The 14,855-nt window shown below is 41.3% G+C and overlaps 1 protein-coding gene and 1 pseudogene across 2 annotated transcripts in view; one reads left to right on the top strand and one right to left on the bottom strand.

Moving 5' to 3' along the window:
* Positions 1-14,855, top strand: part of LOC307201264 (angiogenin-3-like) — a 346,417-nt gene that overhangs the window by 186,158 nt on the left and 145,404 nt on the right. The window lies entirely within an intron of this gene.
* LOC307201942 (ribonuclease pancreatic pseudogene) lies at positions 6,215-6,900 on the bottom strand (annotated as a pseudogene). The gene has a single exon. The product of its transcript is annotated as a ribonuclease pancreatic pseudogene (transcript).

Below are 14,855 nucleotides of genomic sequence, written 5' to 3'. Positions count from 1 at the left end.
TCATAAAATGTCGATCCCAGTGTGATGTTGGATAAGAATTTGGCATTCTTGTTGATCTCTTGCATGGCAAAGACGAAGGCAAGAACATGCTGGTAGTTTTTCGGGATCACACTGCAACGAGACAAAGAATGACTGCAAACATGACAGAAGAGAATCTGTGTTGAAGTTTTCATTTTGATTCATGCATGTCTTTCACTTGGATGTTTCAGCCTACACAACAAGAACATTTTATTCAAACTAATGATACTACAGCAGTCTCCTAAGATATTATGATTAGATGTTCAGTATGTAAATGGTAGATTCAAGGAGATCCATTGTTGTGCTCTGGATGATGATGATGATGATGATAATAAATAATAATAATAATAATAATAATAATAATAATAATAATAATAATTTATGATTTATACCCTGCCCATCTCGCTGAGTCACCCCAGCCACTCTGAGCAGCTCCCAATCAAGTATTAAAAACAATACAGCGTTAAATATTAAAAACTTCCCAGAACAGGGCTGCCTTCAGATGTCTTTTAAAGATAGGATAGCCACTTATTTCCTTCACATCTGAAGGGAGGGCGTTCCACAGGGTGAGCGCCACCACCGAGAAGGCCTTCTGTCTGGTTCTGTGTAACCTTACTTCACGCAATGAGGGAACCGCCAGAAGGCCCTCGGCGCTGGACCTCAGTGTCCGGGCTGAACGATGGGGGTGGAGACGCTCCTTCAGGTATACAGGACCGAGGCCGTTTAGGGCTTTAAAGGTCAGCACCAACACTTTGAATTGTGCTCGGAAACGAACTGAATGAATTGTTGAGGTTGAATATTGGAAACCCAGAAACAAAAAGCAGTTAACCTGCCAAGTTCAGTCAGACTCTAATTCTTTCCCCACTTAACTAGGTTCAAAATCACCAACACAGTGGGATTTAATACTGAGTAAATCACTGCATGTTCCCAACACTACCTATGCCTCTTTCTTATACGTAATGTTCATGCCTACCTCTTATTCTGCTGCTTTGTCCACCACCTCCCTTCCATTTCTGAACCATGAAGTATTCATGGGAATGTGTTCTCAATTCAACCTGGGATACAACTCTTTAGTATACCAGTGTGCTTTAACACACAATGTCTTTTTAGCAGCCCTTGAATCTAAGCCTTATAGATATGCTTTCCTTTTTTAAAAAACCAAAAAAACTACTTGGGAAGCAAAACCTTCCTCCTCTTCTTTTATTCAATGGGATTCGCTTCCCATATAATCGTCCGTGGGATTATAGGGTGTGATCAAACAACCTTCCTTTGGAAATTGCTTATTCCCATGTAAACATGTGTTAAGGAAAGCTCTCCTTGATCCCAAATATTTGAGAGGAAGCATCCCATTGGGCTCTGTGGAACTGCCTTTCACACAAATCCGATTTAAGTTGCAATATGGCTGCAGCCACTTACCTGGGAATAAACACCACTAAGCTCAGTGGTGATTACTTCGAGTAGGTATGCATAGATTTGCCCTGTCAGGCTAAAAGCTGATGCATGTTTGGCGTGTGGAGCAAAGCCCATGGAACTGAACAAGGCTTCCTTGCAAGAAAATTTTAGCATAGGAATGGGTTGCAACATCTATGGGTTGAAGTAGCTTGAAAACTTCAGCTGGGTTGTGGATGGGGCTCATATGGGCAAAAAGCAGGGGCAATCTAGTAGCCACACTTAAGCACTTTGGAATCCCCATGGATTTCTACAGGATTATGGCCCTGTTCCCACTGAACACAATGAAGGAACTTGTTTTCAAGTTAATGTGTCCCTACTGCTGGGCTTTGCGCTCTGAGGGAAAAGGAGGGAATTGCAGTTTATCAGACTCAAAATGAAAAGATTTTTTGGGTATCATCTAAAAGAATATCAAGTTCCAGGGAAAAGCGTCAGCGGAAGAAAATTGGAAGAAATTTAAAGAATATTTACAGAAATACTGTAAAATTAATGAATGTTAGAATGATGTTGGATAGAAATTAAGCGGTTTCCAGCTGTTATGCTTAAGAGATATGAAAAAAAAAAGCTAGAAATAAGTAATAACTAATGGTGAGGATTTGCTGAACTAACATCTTGAATTGGAATACAAGAAAGGAAGGTATGAGGAGGTCTGGAAAATATGTTAAAAGAAAATAAGTAATGAAAACTTTATTTGTTTTTTAACTATTTTTGTATTTTTGTATTTTTTCTGTTTTGTTTTGTGTTGTTTTTTGAAAACTTTAATAAATATTCTTTTTTAAAAAGAGAATATCAAGTTGTAGGTAGTTCCACTTCCATGTAGCAATACAGAAACACCACAATTAACTGCAGGGGGGGAGTAGAATAGCATTTCAAGCAAGTCCAAATTTGTATTGTAGGACTATGAATATGTACTTCTTAATTCTTTTCACAAGAATGAATATCCTACCTGAAAGACACTCTGAAGAATATTGTTTACCTTGTGGTGTAGAGGGATTTGATTAAGTTGCTTATGGTGCCTTAGACTGATGATGTTTATTTTTGCTAACTCAAGTGGTGGGACAAAAATCTGAATGTGCCCTGTGAAGGCTGACAGGAAAACCAAGACAGAAGCCGATGCAGCTGTGTATTTCATCAAGTCATGAGTAATCAGTGGACCCAACAGAAAATTGTCCAATAAATAAGAAACTACTTAAAAAGGTAAAGATAAAGGAACCCTGACAGTTAAGTCCAGTTGTGAACGACTCTGGGGTTGCAGCGCTCATCACACTTTACTGGCTGAGGGAGCTGGTGTTTGTCTGCAGACAGTTTTCCCGGGTCATGTGGCCAGCATGACTAAGCCGCTTCTGGTTAAACCAGAGCAGTGCACGGAAACACCGTTTATCTTCCTGCTGGAGTGGTACCTATTTATCTACTTGAACTTTGACATACTTTTGAACTGCTAGGTTGGCAGGAGCTGGGACTGAGCAACGGGACCAACCTTCTGATTGGCAAGCCCTAGGCTCAGTGGTTTAGACCACAGTGCCACCCATGTCCCTAACTACTTAATGAGAACTACTTACTAAGTAACTACTTACTGAGCAGATAATGAAGAGGATTGTGGGTACTCCATAAATTTCTGCATTCTGAAGTTTGCTAGGGTAATGGATATGAATTCACCGATGATCATGTCTGCTGGAGGACCATATGAATTGGTCTGAATTGTTTCTCTCAATCTGCAAGAGCTCAAACTCTTGCTAGAAGAATAATGCATCAGCAACAGCAGGAAAAGCAGGTGACGCACTAACCATTCTTGGGCTGAACTGGAAGCCATCATGTTTACCTATAGTCACTAACAGCATTTCAGTCTTGGCTGAAGTTATAAGGAAACTTGGATAGATGGAGGCATGTACCTGCCTCAAATCTACCTCCCTAACTGAATTTATGTAAGTTGATAGTACAGGCGCCTATATAGACTACAACACAGGACCATCACATTTGGAAAGGGCTGTTTCTGTGGCTTATATTGTGCCTGGCATCTGATTTGCCATGGGACATTTAAAAGTAGTGATGCTGATCAATAATTATAAAAATTACAGGGTGAGATATTTGTTTTGCTAAGGTCCTCAAGTCTCAGAACAAGCAAAGTTCTTATGCCAATGAGATTTCTGCTATAGCCCAAGATCTTCTCCCTTGTGAAGCAGTGCCTTGGACAGTGGGCATATCTTTCTGAATGGAGACAATTTGACACAAGTGCAGGGTAAAAAAGAGGCTTGTTTTCTGTGAACCGCCCTGAGACCTCTGGGTATAGGGTGGTATATAAACTCAATAAATAAAAATAATAAAATAATGTACATATCCCTTCTTCTGATTCAGATCATTCGCCCTTCTATCCAATTACTGTCTACTCTGAATAGCATTTATGCTCCATGGCACACCAAAGGGGTCTTTCTCCCATGCAACTTGAGCTTTATTAACTTCAGGTGTTAGTACAGTCATACTTTGAGTTACAAATGCCTCAGGTTACAAATGCTTCAGGTTACAAACTCTGCTACCCTGGAAGAGTTACCTCAAGTTGAGAACTTTTCCCTATTATGAGAACAGAAATAATGTGCCAGCAGCACAGAAGCAGCAAGAGGCCCCATTAGCGAAAGCACGCCTCTAGTTAAGAACAGTTTCAGGTTAAGAACGGACCTCCCGGATGAATTAAGTTCATAACTAGAGGTACCACTGTAATTAAACTTTGTCCTTAAGTATCTGAAGCTGAGAGTGGTTGGGGCAAGTCAGTCAGATGGGCGTCATATAAATAATAAATTATTATTATTGTGCGCTCTGCTACTGAGCAATATCCCTTCATTGTAACCTGGATGGTTAAACACTCTGTCATAACAGCAGACCAGATATCTCTTCTCTTCTTCTGCTTCCCTCAGATGCTATCCCACATGCGATTTTTGTCTGTCCCCACAGAAGCCTAGGGATCTTTTGCATTAGGTCACCTGATATTATTGGATGGCAACTCCCATCATCTCTGGCTGCTGCCAATTCTTGCTGGGGATGAGGGGCATTGTATTCCAACAACTTCTGGGGACAAACAGTGAAGAACAATGATCTATTCCATGAATACTACTGTCCTGGGAAATTCTACTTGTTTTCATTTCAGGATACTAAACCTGAGCCATTGGTATGATGTACAATGCCTTCAGAGCTATTGGGACAGAACATGGTCACTGCAGATGGTGGATTTGAATGTCACTAGGGTTGGTGAACAGAAGACACACAGATCTAATATAGTAGATTTAATTTTTAAGCAAATTCTTAAATTTGTTGCAACCAGATTTTTAGAATCACCAAGTTAGGTAATGGTCCATTAAGGAAACACAGGGAGAGGCTCTGAACTCTTGGGTAGTTAGAAAGACAAATATAGTGATGAGTGTTGAGAAATTGGACCGGGATTCTTTCTTCAAAAAGCTGAACTGTGTTCTTTTATCTTCCTGCATACAAATCAGTATTTCACTTTTAAAAATCCAAACTTAGTTCACAGAGCTCTTGGAGAGCATGACATATAAGACCCAAATCAAGAATAAACTCACATGCTGTTATTTTTCTTAAAAGACACCCATAAAGACAGTGATCCATTTTGCTGCTTCTGCTGGGAGGGCATTCCACAGGGCAGGCACCACTGCAAAGAATGCTTTCTGCCTGGTTCCCTGTAACTTCACTTTGCAGTGAGGGAACTGCCAGAAGGCCTTCAGAGATGGACCTCAGTGTCCACGGTGAATGATGCAGGTGGAGACACTCCTTCCGGTATGCAGGTCTTGAAACCCTCCAATAGTGTTGAATTGTCTTCTTCTAGAATTGCCTAAAGCTGTTGATCTTTGAATTTGCATTCCCCTGTTCCCAAAGGCTCATTATTTGTTGTGAATTTGGAAACATTTGATTTGAGGAGAGATATGTGCCTGAGAATGTTCAATAGTTTTATATTAACTTTGTAGGCAGGGAATAGCCACGATAAGCACTGTATCTTCCCTTCCCACATATTATTCTGAGACCTACACAGGCTGCACTGGAAGTTATAGACAGCTTTTTCTAGGGGAAGGGTTCTGGTCTAAAACTTATGTTCCCCCCTCTTTTGGAGTAGCACATTTACCACACTAAGCTCCCCTTGAAAAAGAGGAGAGATGGTCTCTCCCATTATGGAGGTGTGTGGGCAACCATGTGAGGGCATTTTGCCCTATAGGGGGAAGTGGAGACCAGGATATTTAAGCTTCTTCCACCCCACACTCTCCCCTCTTTTCTTTGAGACACCCATCCTCCCACCCTTTGTAGTGTGAGCCTTTTTAGGGGGACTGAGTAAGAACCTATTTTTGGAGGGGTGACACTAATTGGCCCATGCATTCTCCTTTTTGTCTCTTTCAAACTCTTGGGTGTTATCTGTGTTCAGGTAGAATATTGCAAGCCTTGTGCATTACTCCCAACAGGAACATGAGCCAATTTCCTGATGAAAACCACCCCCCAACCCCCAACCCAAGCTGTGTTTTACAGAACAAAAAACTTTTTTAAAAAAAGAATATCTGATCACAGACAGTGTCTATTATGTTCATAATTTTGAATATTCCGGTTCTTGTGGGGGGAAAAGTGTTTTGTTATGCAGGAGTTCGTTAAAGATTTGCCTAATTCACTCTGAAAAGAACATGCTCCTCTGATGTCCTGCTTTCACTCGTAAAGAGCTTCTGAGCTCTTCATAGGTAGAATGTAGGCACAGAGACACACATTTTGCTTTTGATAGAATGAACTTTATTGAGAGAATAGCCATTGAGAGAAAGCCACAGAATGCGTAGTTAGAAGCCTGGCGTCATTGCCCTTAGAGCCACAGCTCCCAGGGTCCCCTGAAAAGGGCAAATGACTGTTAAACTGGGGAAATTCAATGATGTGGTTGCGTTGCAGGGAGAAATGGCCAAAGAAGCTTTCTGGCTTCAATGGGCAGAGCGTGGCTTGCGTGGTTTTCTGCCTATCACAGCACCTTCTCCAGGTGAACGGGCTTCTTGTTTTCGCAGGTCACACGAACGCGTTTGGAGGTCTCTGTGCCTTTGTATTTGCAGTCCTTAGGAGGTTTACCATCGGTGTAGCTGCAGTCAATCATGGCGAAGTTCTGGTTGCTGTCATAGAATTTACCTTGCCATTGCTTCCCACCATTGCCGCAGACCTGTAGGACAGACTCCGTGTAATGGTTGATGAAAGTATTCCTCGGTTTGCATCTACTTGGGTTCAGATTCCTCTTCACCATCATGAGGTTGCAGTAGGCACTGGGGTTGGAGGCTCGGGTCTGGGGATAATCAATGTGCTTGTTTTGAAAAGCTTCCCAAGATTGCCCTTCGCAGGACTGTACCAGGAGGATGCTGAGAAGGACGGCCAGACGAACCAGCAGGCAGCTAGAGACCAGCATGGTGGTGTCTAAGACTCTTCTGGGAGGAAAAAGAAGAGAAAGAAAAGGGGGAAACATTAAGGAGATGCCTATTTCTTAAGGCATCTTATACACCTTACAGGGAATACACCTATATAGGACATTTCCTTATAGGAAATGTGGTGATGGAATATGGAGCATTTGTTGGAACCCCAACTCCAGCTTACCCAGGTGCAGTTCTGTTGAAGTGATGGATTCCTCTTTCTACAACTCTGTCTCCCAAGTTGGCTGCCTTAATTCTTATATGGAGCTTAGTCAGGTCAGAGACAGGGGAAAGGAGGAAGGAATTTCAGTTTTTTAGACATATATAGAGTACAGATGAAGAAAGAAAGGATGTACCGTATTTTTCGCCCCATAGGGTGCACCGCCCTATAGGACGCACCTAGGTTTCTTTTTTGGGGGGGAAATAAAGAAAAAAAATTATTCCCCCCCCAGGCACGGGGCTAGGGTGGGGGAAGCCCGAGCTTCTGCTGACTCCAGCCCCCAGAACAGGCAGCTCTGGCAGCTTGCGGGGCTGGGGGAGGGGGAAGCAGGCAGGGAGGGCAGGCAGCTCTGCGCGACCCTCCGGAGGCTGGCACGGCTTCGCCTCTCAGCAAAAGCCTGTATTCGCCCCATAGGACGCACCCACATTTCCCCTTCATTTTTGGAGGGGGGAAAGTGCATCCTATAGGGCGAAAAATACGGTATTTCAAATTCTCATAAAAACACATGATTTGGTTGCATGAATGTATTTGTGTGGAAGGTGATAGGAAAATAAATATTCTAAATATAATAAAAAGACTTAACTCAAAGAACAAGTCTAGAATCAAAGAACAGGTCTACCATCTGGGGATACTGTAAAACCAAATCCAGGAGGGGCACTTCCTTCACCACTTTCTATTTTGAAACTGAAAGATCCCAGTGAAGTGGGGTGCTGAGTCTGCTCCAAGGGCACACCCTCACTTCAGGTAGTGCAAAGTTAGCCTGCAACAAGACTGGCCTGCATCCTTCAGAAATGGAGAGACTACCGTGGAATCTTTCCCAGAATCCTCTACCACATGCAAGACTGAGTCATAGCAGATGAGTCAATGTGGCAAGAATTCCATAAAACTGAAACTGTGGAAATCACGTGCGTTATTCATTTTTTTAAAATTGGGGGTTGGTGAGGTCTAGATTTTAGAAGAAAATGGGAAATGACTGAGGGGAGCTAAACATTTCCCCCCCTCTTTGCCGCCTCATGCTATTTAACTTCCCCCTCCGTGGTTCAACTGGAATATAAGTAACTGTGGTGATGGAGGGTGGGGAGCTTAAACTGGGGAGTGTTCTACCTCTTCTTCTACTACTACACCCATGCCCTTGCTTTCTTCTCCACAACTTCTCAACTCACAAACCCACATAGTATATGTATACTCACGTACCTGTGAAAACTGAAGGGGGCTTTGCTGGAAGAAGGATGTGGACAGATATGTGGGTAAAGGGTATAATGCTAGTGAGAGCCCCCAAAACAAAATATAAATCAGTAGCCGTAGCATCAGAAGTGAGTTTGTGATTGCCTCCAACTTACCCAAGTTTTGTCCTGTGAGGTGATGGATATTGCTTTCTGAAGGGTCAAGTTTGTGTCTGAAGCTGCTGCCTCAATTCTTATATAGATCTTGGTGAGGTTGGGGGTTGGGGCCGGGAAGGGGGAAGGATGAAAGTTCAGTCACTGGCCATATGTTGAGTAGATAGTGATAGGCTAAATATGTTTCAATTTCCCTGGAATTCCCTTCAGTGTGGACTTAATTTACATATTGAGTAGATATTGATAGGATAAATACGTTTCAATTTCCCTGGAATTCCCTCCAGGACTTAATTTATGGTTATGACCACTATACAGTTATGTTTCTGACAATGGGTTGCAAAGCAAATACCCTAAATAAAAATAAGCACACATAATTAATATCAGATAATGCATCTGCCTTCTGGAGCTTAGTCCATATCTAGGCGGAGTACTTTGTTCGATATGTTTGATATTAAAATGAAAGGGGAACAGAGTGCACATTTTGCTCAAGGGCACAGACTCACTTTGCATTGTTGATACCCAACAAGAATGGCCAGCTTCCTTCAAAATGGAGTGTTTACACTGGAACATTTCCCAGAATCCTCTGCTACATGAAGGGATTCTATGACAGGCAAATCCGCATGGCAAAGAAGCCACAACTGTGAAAATAGCTTATGTAAATTCAAGCTAGGTATATATACATATCTACATTTAAAAATGGAGCTTGGTGAGGTCCATTTTCCCCCATGAAAATAAAAGATGCTGAAGGGGGAACTGAGATTTCAATTTCTTTGCTGTCCATGCTCTTTTGCTTTAGGTTTTCCCCTCCCTGGTTCAATTCCAGGATTTCCAGGCTTGTTTTTTAGATATGCTATAAGCCTTCCAGAGTGACTGGGATGTTGTTATGATTGTGATTGTGATTATTATGGCTGGGAGAAAAGCTAAACAGGGGTGAGGGTGGGTTTCAGCTCCCATCACCCCCCATTCAGTTGACTCAGCTACTAGAGGATTGTGTAGATAGTCCCTGATATCGGATACTAAAACTTTGTGACCGCTGTATTTTTAACACACACACCCCACACGTCTTTTGCATATAAAGTTTATTTCAGACTTTTCACAATACAATAAAAAGAAACTATTCAAAACAGAAAAGGATAAAAAGAAAAGAATGAAACAAAAGAAGAAAAAGAGCCAGATGAATATAAGATTCTCTCTCACATATATCCTAACTTTGAGCAATGAAATTTGTTTAAAAGATACATTTATTATTTAGGAACTGTATGATTATGGTCTTCCTCGGATCAAAGTCATGTCCCACCAACTTCTAATTTATTTTGGAAAGCAAAATTGTTAACTAGCACGAATTAATAAGAGCTCAAATGATTTTGATGTCCAATTTTTCAATCACTCAGCAGCTACTCCATTTTCAATCCTGCTGCAAATTGCTTCCACATAATATTCCATTTGGACAACACCCTGGTGAAGCAGACCCCTGTAAGTAACAGTATTTCACATTGTGCTCTCCTTAGTTTGTGTTCTGGGGGTATAGAAAGGTAGGCCAAAAAACAAAGATTAAGTCAACAAAAAAACATACATAAAAATCTCTCACTCTAACCTACCTCAGAGTTGTTGTGAAGGCAATACAGAGAGAGGAGAGCCATGTATGCCACCATGAACACTTGGATGGCATAGAATAGGGGTTTCCAAACTTGGGTCTCCAAACTGTTGTTGGACTACAATTCCAAACATCCATAGCTAGCAAGGCTAGTTGTCAAGAATTGTGGGAATTGTAGTCCAAAAACAGCTGGAGACCAAAGTTTGGGGATTGCTGGCATAAGGAGAAAAAGATAAAAGCAAAGGAAATAGCATCTTCTTGCCACAACATAAGGTCCCTGGCTAATGGCATCTCTTTCACCTTCTCAACTATGGTCATCCTTCTTCCTTACTAATCTCTCTTTACTGTTCATCTCAGGTCTAAGTATAATGATGTAGATTTTGGGGAGGAAGATGCAACCCAATAAGCCAGCAGTAGAGGCCAAGATGGAGAAGATCTCCACAGCCACCATGTATTTCCCTTTGGTGCTCAGATAAGTGGGGACAAAGGACAGCCAAACACTGCAGAAGACCAGCATGCTGAAGGTAATCAACTTGGCTTCATTGAAAGTATCAGGCAACTTCCTGGCAAAGAAAGCCACAGAAAAGCTCACAATGGCCAAAAGACCCATGTAGCCAAGAATAAGGTGGAACATGATGTCGGAGCCTTCATTGCACTGCACTATGATTTGCTCATCCTGGGAGTGCAGGTCAAACTCTGGGAATGGGGGAGAGGATGCCAGCCACCCAAGACAGATGCCAGCTTGAATGAGAGAGCAGAAGGTGATAAGGGATCCTGCCAGCCTCTTCCCAAGCCATTTCCTCAGGCTGTTCCCAGGCTTGGTCACCATGAATGCCAAAACCACAGTGAGGGTTTTGGCTAACACACAAGCCACAGCAATGGAGAAGACGATGCCAAAGACGGTTTGCCTCAAGACACAGGTCACTTTTGTAGGCCTGCCAATGAATAAGAAGGAGCAGAGAAAGCAGAGAAGCAGAGAAGAGAGCAAGGTGCAGGTGATGCCCCAGTTGTTGGCTTTGACAATGGGAGTGTTCCAGTGCAGACCGAAGGTCCCCATTACAACAAGCGTGACCAGGGAAAGCAGGAGAGCCAAGGAGGCCAGCATTGCCCCCAAGGGCTCCTCATAGGATAGGTAGCTTATTTTTTTTGGAATACATTGGTCCTGAAAGGCATTTGGGTAGAGATCATCTGGGCATTTCTCACACTGATCTGCATCTGAAAGTGAGAAGCATGCTTTCAGCATTTCTGGAAGTGATACTTATTAATATTATTGATACTGTCTATTATGCGGTACACAAAACGTATTACTGAGCTGATGAACCAAAGCCTAATTTTTCAACTAAGTGATGGTTCCTCTCTGAACACCTCAGCTGTATTAATCAATCTATTCATATTTATTTTTCATTGTTACAGTATACAGATTGATTTCAGTGTTTCCCCCTTAAACATGTCTATCTCTGCATCCAGCCTCATGTTTTTGCATTTCTAAGCTTGTGGCTCAGTGTTTCTTTTTTACACTTTCCGTAATGAAACTTGGGAGTGTATGAAACAGCCAGGTAGCCTGTCATCAGGAAAATCTATATTTGCCAAGAAATAACTGTTCCTAATGATTGAAACTGTGTGGATACAACAGAGGAGATAATCTACTATTTGTTAATAACAGAAGATGAAAATGTGTTGCTGCAGTTTCAATGGTGAGAAAAGGGAATCTATGGCATGCAATCTTAAACATTTCTACCCAGGTGTATGTCATGCTGATTTCAATGGTGCTTATTCCCATGTGGATGTAATTGCACACAAGATATGCCTGAATAGGTGTGCAAAAGGTAGGGGAGAGGAAAGGAGAATATGTGTCAATAACATAAACACATGTGCTTGGGATCCATGACAGAAAATAAGCAGACATAATAAGACTGAAACATGAATGTCTGTGTTGGAGAGGAAGATGGGAATTCCAGTTGACTTGGGTTCCTTCACTTACCCTTCTGGACTGAAATCCTCCCTTTAGGGCACTGAACACAGTCATAGCAACAGATTTGCTTTCCCTGCTGTGGAAACATACTCTGTCCAGGGTGGCAGCTCTCAACACAGGTGGAAATGGGCAGCATCTAGTGGTAATGACAAGAAAGGCATTTTGAATGGAATAAATCTTATTGCCATCTATGTCTGCTTTGCAGCAGAAAAGTCACAGGACTGAAATTAGAGGATGGCTGTCAAGCATATGCTCCGTGGGCAAGCATCAGGCCCCCCGATAAAGATACTTTGTGCTGTCACTTATCCATTTGGCCAGCCCAGCACATGTCTGAATGGCAAAGAGAAGGTAGTGCCAACCTTCTCCTTGATAAATTGATTCCTCATAACCCAATGCTGATTTCCTCTTAGAGACGCTCTCTTTTAAAGTTTAAATAAGAATAATTTTTTATTTAGTGTACTTGAAGTTGCAGATTAATATATACAATGCAGGTAGGTGTTACTTACATTGCTAATATATCTTACATAGATTTTAATCTATGATAAATACTGTTACAGACGGACAGCAGCACAAGAGAACATTCCTGATGCTCTAACTGTTTAGACTGCTCATAACTGCCATAGCTGTAGAAATTGACATAACTATTCCCTCTTAAAATGTACAGGGTTTTTTGTGGGGGCCAGAGTCTGTCAAGACTGGCCCGTACGGGCAGGGGTACCTTTACCTTTACCTATTGGGTTTTTTATTTTCATTATGCATTATGTATGTATTCATTATGTATTTTGTGGTTTTATACGTTGATCTTATTCTGGGAACCATCCTGAGACCTCTGGGTATAGGGCGGTGTATAAATTCAATCCATCCATCAACTACCTCAGGCCTATGACAGCACAGCGTTCAATAGCCTTCTGAGCATTAGCCCTTTCCTTAGCATGGATGCTTTCATCCCCAAAATAGGGTCTGACTATCACATGTGGTGGACCTGCATTATTTTAAGAGAATTTTGGAATAACATATATGATGAATTTAAGAAATTATTTAAACTTACAATCAAAAAAAAAAGGCCGGAGATTTTCCTATTAGGAATATTGCCAACAGAAATCAAGCAAAACACAAGACCACTGTTTATGTACGCAATCACGGCTGCAAGAATACTTGTAACCAGAAGTTGGAAATGTGAAACAACACCAACAATATCATATTGGCAAACACTCATGACAGAGTATTTCCAATAAGCAAAGCTGACCGGAAAAATCAGGGGAGCTTTAAATCAAAAAGTATACAGAGAATGGAAAATATTTAAGGAGGGGGGCCACTAGGTGGCGCATCGGAAGATGGCTGACAATAACATCTCTCCGACCCACACGAGGTAATTTGGAGGCTATGATGGGGGTTATTAGCCTCCTTAACCCCCCCCCAGGATTGTGGGGGGGGGACGGCCCTTGCCTGCTGTGCCCTATACCACCCCCAAATTTGTGGGGGTGGGGGCACTAGGCACAAAGCCCTCCTGTGGGATTCCGGCACTCCTCGATGCCCTCTCTGATCCGCGCCTCTAGTTGCAACAATCTTCAAAAGAAACAATTTGGACGAGATAAATTGCACATACTTCAAGGAAAAAGGGGGAGTAAAGACTGCGGACAGAAGAGATCTCTGATAACAAGACAAGAATAAAATATGAGAAGATACGTCAAGATACGGTATGACATGACTGAGGGGGGGAGGGGAAAAAACACCTGCCTTTCCTTTTTTATGTGATTAAACAAGAATCCCCTCCCCTAATGAGTCAGAAATTAAGGACTTAAGCTGTGGATTTAAGACTGTGTGGAGATAAACTTTCGAACCAAAGCAATGTTTCAAGACGAAGCTGGAAAGCTAAGAGTTTTGGAATGACGCAGTTAAAAATGCCGTCGCCGTTTTGAGAGGCACTGATGGAGCTCTTGGGTCTGGGAGGAGAAAGAGAGAAATCAACTTCTCGGTGGGACTTAAGAGTGACAGTGCCTAATTTATGATGGAAAGAGCGAAGAAGGAGATATATGGAAACCATCTGGACTTAGTTTAGAGGAACGGGACATCCACACAGGATCATTATACTTGCTTATCTTGTTCATATAATTTCTCTTTTTCCTTTACGATCTCTGCTGTTAGAGATCGTAAAGGAAAAAGAGAAATTATATGAACAAGATATGATGTGGAAACACCAAGATAAGACTGGATAGAATTATGAACTTTGTCTGGACTGATTGGGATTGATTTGAATATTAACGCAGTAATAAGAAGATGATCTGAATCCCCCTTTGGATCTTGAAGTATGGGTTCCCCCAACAAAACTTAAAAATTTGGCTTTGTAATTTGGAATTTATGTGATGTGATTTAATCTGATGTGATTGGCCAGTTAATAAAAATTATTTTTTTAAAAAGGAAAATATTTAAGGAATATATAAGACTATATTGTAAAAATGATACCATCATAGCAGAATTGAATGATATTTGTGTACAATAAATAAATGGACTAAACATCTTAGAGTAATATATGGAAAAAGATATAAAAAAAACCTGTGCGACAAAATCAAGACAATAGAAAAAGTATGAGAACGATTGGAAGTCTTTTACAGAAAACTTTATTGGAAAAGACATGATGCTGTATAAAAATTGGTTCTTTTAATTGTGCTTTTTTCTTTTCTTGTTGCTTTTAAACCCCTTTTCACCCTTTCTGAGGTGATGAATCACTTTTTTCCTCCTTTTTTCTTATTTTTTCTTTTTTGTGCTTAATTTTGTTATACTTACCTTTACTGTATGATTGTATTTTAAATTAATAAAGATTTATTAAACAAAAACAAAAATAAAA

This window comes from Podarcis cretensis (genome assembly GCF_951804945.1).
Source record: "Podarcis cretensis genome assembly, chromosome: 13".
Taxonomy (NCBI): Eukaryota; Metazoa; Chordata; class Lepidosauria; order Squamata; family Lacertidae; genus Podarcis; species Podarcis cretensis.
This window is presented reverse-complemented; position numbering and strand designations above follow the sequence as displayed.